We start from the raw sequence: 6,000 nt of genomic DNA, 5'->3' as shown, positions 1-6,000 counted from the left end.
CAATTGCACTTCTTCTCCACACTGTGTTAACTGCAAAGGGAGACCATCCAGCTTACTCGCGGTCTTGTCATTGCTGGTAAAAAGAAAAGGAAGTAGTTGCGCTAACTGTTAAAGAAATAATCTTGTTCTTTGAAGCAAGAAAGCGACTTTCGTACCTTTCGAGAAGAAGTTATGCCGATGTGATGCAGGTGGGGGCAGCGTCACAGAGGCCTCGGGAGTCCTCCGAGCCCACGCACAGTGGTCCCGCAGTGACCCCTCCCGCCCCCGTGGTGGCAGCAGCCAGTGATGCTCCATCGTCTTCGAAGGGCCCGCAGACACCAGTCTCGCAAGGCCCTAAACTCAATCGAACTCCACGGCCCGAGACACGTGTCCCGGCGCCCAACTCTCGATCCTCCAGCGCATCTGAGAGAGCGATGGAGGTCGCCGCAAAAACCCCTCTATCGTCGACGCCGAAGGGCAAAGCGCTCTCTCGAGCGCGCAAAGAGGGACAAAGTTCCAATAACCACGTTAATTAAGAAAGTGATAACCTAAAGGTTATCCCTCCTCTTTAATAACCCTGTTCACATCTATGTCACCTAACATCTTATATCTTATAGAATCACAATGCCATTTTTTACCTTTAAGTTTTAAACTGGCTTTTATTATCCACTGGAACTGCAGAGGACTTTTACACAACTTAGGTGACATAAGAGATATACTGAATAACTTCTCCCCTGTGGCTTTGTTCCTACAGGAAACAAACTTAAGCGACAAAAACATTAATATCTTAAAAGGCTTCACTGTCGTGCGGCGCGACCGTACTCAAGCTAACCGGCTTTCGGGCGGGGTGGCTGTTGTTGTGAAACACGGAATTCCAGCTGGAGCAGTGACCATTAATAGCCACATAGAAGCCGCCGCTGCTGTCACCATTTTAGCACATAAAACCATTACCATCTGTTCCCTCTACATTCTTCCACACACACAGTTCACTCTAAGAGATTTAGACCTGATTTTAGACCAGCTACCGGAACCATTTCTGATAGCGGGAGATTTTAATGGGCATAATACACTATGGGGGAGCAAAAAAACTGACCATAGGGGACAAACAATCGAAGATTTTATCCTAAGTAATGAACTATGCCTTTTATATACTGGTGCGGCCACGTACTGCTCCCCTAGCACAGGAGCTATGAGTTTCCTTGATTTAGAAATTTGTTCTCTATCTCTGTTCACCGATCTTCATTGCACTGTAATAGCTAATCCCTACAGTAGTGATCATATGCCTGCAGCCATAAAACTAACATCCATACTATATAACACTTTCTAGGCCACCCCGTTGGAAACTGCACCTAGCAAACTGGCCTCTCTTCACTGAAAAAGCCAGTTTAGAAAAAAGTGATCTTAGATGACCTAAGCATAGACGAAGCGAATGAGAGGATTACTGCTTGCATAGTTGCTGCGGCGGAAGATGCTGTTCCCCAATCTTCTGGATTCTTAAAGAAAAAAACTAAAACCTTGGTGGACGAAGGAATGCACACAAGCTAAAAAACTTCAAAACAAAGCGTGGGGTATCTTCAGAAGGTACCCAACACAAGATAATCTTTTACCATTCAAAAAAACGAAGGCGAAGGAGAGGTATATCCGTAGGCAAGCAGAAAAAAGTTCATGTAAAAATTACATCTCATGAATTAACAGTTCAATAACATCAAAGAGAATGTGGGATCAGGTTCGCAAGTTTAGGGGCGACTATGCTCCCTACCCAATACCCATACTCTCAACTCCAGGCACGCAAACAAGTCCACAGGAACAAGCAGACATATTAGGGCAGCACTTCTACATCATATCTAGTTCGACAAACTATTCCACAACATTCCTAAAACACAAACAGTCCGCCGAAAAGCAAAAGCTTCCGACAACAGGAAGTTCAGATAGACCGTTTAATGTCCCTATAACACTCCATGAAATAAACAGAGTAATCTCTTCGGGTAAGAAAACAGCGCTGGGTTCTGACAAAATACATTACGATATGCTGGCCCATTTGTCGCAGAAAGCGGTGGAGGCTTGTTGCGTTTTTTTAACACGATCTGGGAAACGGGTAAAATGCCTGCAGAGTGGAAAAAGGCTGTTATTGTTCCCTTCCTGAAGGCGGGAAAATCACCAAATACACCTAACAGCTACAGACCTATAGCACTAACAAGTTGCCTCGCTAAATCCTACGAAAGCATAATAAACTTAAGACTAACATACCTTCTCGAAACAGATAACTTACTAGATACTCACCAGTGTGGTTACAAGAAAGGTTGCTCAACAACTGAACATCTTGTTCGTCTTGAACATACCGCATACGTGAGGTATTCCTATACAAACAGCACTGCCTAGCGGTCTTTTTCTACCTAGAAAAGGCATACGACACCACGTGGAGGTATGGGATTTTAGCAGATCTAGCAACACCAGGAATACGTGGCAGAATGCTCAACTGTCTGGCCGATTTTCTGTCAAACCGAACATTTCAAGTCCGTCTGGGAGCAACACTGTCCCGAGTATTTGTCCAAGAAAATGTCGTCCCACAAGCTTGCGTTTTAAGCACTAGTCGTTTCGTGGTGAATATGAACACCATATATTCAGTTATACTGCCCAACATTATGTACTCTTTATACGTCGACGACCTTCAAATTACATACCGTGCCTCGAGTATGTCTACATGCGAAAGGCAAATCCAGATAACAATTAACAAGTTGACGCAATGGGCCGATAAAAATGGATTTCGATTTTCTGCACCAAAAAACTGTGGCAGTGGTATTTTCACAAAAAAGGGGGTTACACACTGACCCAGCTCTCCAATTAAATCAAAACCCGTTACCAGTTAAACACGAACAAACGTTCTTAGGAATCATTTTTGATAGTAAACTAAACTTCATCGCGCACATTAACAGCGTGAAAACTAAAGCAAACAAAGCGCTTAACATCCTGAAGGTCCTATGCACGTAAGCATTGGGGCGGCGACCGAACTTGCCTGTTGCGTATTTACCGCTCTGTCGTGCGCAGCATTCTTGACTACGGTTGCATAGCTTACGGGTCAGCAAGGCAGTCTTACATCAAACGTTTTGATCCCACGCACAACCACGGACTACGCTTAGCAAGTGGTGCGTACAGGACCTCACCAGCAGAAAGCTTATATGCCGACAGTAACGAACACTGTTTGGAGCACTGAAGAGCCTTGCTGACAATTTCATATGTGCTTAGAATCACCGCTCTACCTAATCATATATGCCATACTCTTGTTACTTACACCACACATAGAACACACTATGCTAACAAACCACATAGCGTGAGACCACTTATCCTTCGATTCGAAGATATGTGCCAAAGCTACAATGTTCCGAGCGAGGCTCTCAATGTCGCCGAAAGACCGAACAGACTCCCCCCATGGTACAATTTCGCACATTTTTGCGATTTTACTCTAACATGCCACAAGAAAAAAGAAACACCGCTTGAACACATAATGCAAGATCACAGAGTTACAAAATAAATACAGTGACTACACCGAGTTTTACACTCACGGTTCCAAGACAAATGATCATGTTGGAAGCGCAGTTGTATCGGAACACTGGGAAAATTGTCTTAGGTTGCCACAGTTTGCTTCGGTTTTTACAGCTGAAGTATATGCCCTGCTTATGGCCTTGGAAAAAATAGAAACAGGAAATTTTAAAAAAGCAGTTGTGTACACAGATTCCCTCAGTTCACTTAATTCCCTCCATAGAAAATTAGAGTGCGAACCTTTTCTCGGCTGCATCTTGAGAATGCTCGGCAAAAATGAAAAGCATGGTAAAATAATTCGTCTCTGTTGGGTTCCATGCCACGTGGGAATAACAGGAAATGAAAAGGCGGACAAATGCGCAGCCATCACAGCGCGTAAAAAAGTTACACATAAATCTTCCCTTCAAGGACTGTGTCCGGGTGGTCCGTGCTGCGGTCACCTCAAAGTGGCAACAGAAGTGGGAATGCCAAGTAAACAACAAGCTGCAAATAGTAAAACCCATACTGCAAGAGTGGAAGACATCATATCACCAGGAACGTTTCATGGAAGTTATTTTATGTCGCGTTCGCATCGGACAAACACATCTCACACACAACTTTTTATTGAAAAATGAACAACAAGCGGTTTGTGATCAATGCCAAGAATCTCTAACTGTGAATCACATTTTAATAACATGTCCAGCGTTCGAGGAAAAAAGACAGACATATTTTTATGAAGTTTACAAAACACTAACACCACTTCATCCTTCCCTGATCCTAGCTGAAAACGCACTTGTATGTTAAGACGATGTTTTTAAGTTTTTAGATGAAACAGGGTTCTTAAACAAACTATAAAGTAAATTTTTGTTGCTTGAAGCACTTTCAACAAATTATATTTTTTCATCCTGTGCATGGCGCATCATAGCCTTAGTTGCTTTTGCGACACAAAACCTTGCATAACTAACACAACCAGATCAGATGATAAGCCACGTTATTTTTGCGTGAAATAAAACATTTTCTGGGCTTACCTTTCCACTACCACTCATATCTAGATTGATTTTGTGTGTACTCTAGCACATGAATGTTCTTCCAAATGTGCCATTTGCGGTGGAGAGCATCCGACGGGAGATAGGGTGTGCCCCAAACGCCTCAAACCTCTGAGACAGCTTCGAAGACGTCCATCGAAAGGTGGCCACCAGAGGAGGCCCCCGCATTGGTTGGCCACAGAGGACGAGGAAGTGGAACTCAAGAGTTTCCCCAATTTCCAGGAAAGCGGGCATCGCGCACATTCTCTAACCCGGTCGCCGTTGAGGGAGCAAGCCTCGGTGGACCAGCGGGATCAACAGAGATCATTGTCCAGACCTCGGACACCGCGTGCACAGCAGATGCAACAAAGACGTAAACAGAAGGGACAGAATCAGGCCCCATCCTCTGGGGCTCCACTGGCAAAGAGCCAACCGCAACACAGTCAGGTAAGCTGGGCGCAAGTCTTGTCTCCCGCTGCCAGACCTAAAACACCAAGCACACCTATTACGCAGCACCCTGAATACCGTAAGATAGTAGAAGAGAATCTCCTTTTAAAGAGTAGTTTATTTGAGTTGAGGGCTGAGCTTGAAGCTCTAAGGAGGACGGTGACAAACAACACACAGATAACACAGATACAACCTAACAACAGACCAAACAATGCGCAACCAGAGACAACAGAGCGATTGGCACAGAATATGCACTTGTTGTTCGCAGAATTTCACAAGTTCAAACGACACATGGAGGAGTGCATCGCGACGGGAGCGGGAGGAGGAACTCTTAAGAGAACTAGCCACAATCCGGGGGCCCCCACGAGAGGACTCAAGAACTTAGAGGTTACGGACAGCGATTGTAACAATCATGGCTAGGCACCCGAAGACCAGATCCAAAGAACGCATTGAGATGTGGCAGTGGAACTGCAGCACGTTGGGCAGAAATCATGCCAACTTCACACAATATATTGAGTCGGCGCCAGAGCCTCCGGAGATTATTTGCCTACAGGAGATAGGAAAATTTCGCCGGAGCCTTACGGGCTATGATTTATATGAGCATCCGGACTACCCTCAGATAGTCATGTACGCTAAAAACGACGTGGCGCTGAGTGTAGAGTACAGTCAGGGGGAACCAGTACAGGATCAGAGAATTACAGTATGGCCGCACAAACGGGGTAAGCCTAAGACGGCAATCTTAAACACTTACAGCCCCCCCCCCCCCCCCCCTAGGAGCGACACGCGGATTTCGGGAGCATAGTCGCGGAAAGGCTGAACAAGGCAATGGGCAAGCATAAGATTATTATTTCAGGGGACTTTAATGCGCAACACGTAGAATGGGGTTATAAGGTTAACTCTGCAAAGGGGCGGACGCTGCTAGATCTCATGGAAAAATACGACCTCGCACTTCTAAACCAGGTCGACATGCCCACTAGAACGGGAAACAGTGCATCCGGAGACACATCACCCGACTTAACGAATAGGCAGGAAG

This window comes from Dermacentor silvarum, chromosome 3, assembly GCF_013339745.2.
Source record: "Dermacentor silvarum isolate Dsil-2018 chromosome 3, BIME_Dsil_1.4, whole genome shotgun sequence".
Lineage (NCBI taxonomy): Eukaryota > Metazoa > Arthropoda > Arachnida > Ixodida > Ixodidae > Dermacentor > Dermacentor silvarum.
The sequence above is the reverse complement of the archived record's forward strand: the minus strand, read 5'-3'. Positions refer to the sequence as shown.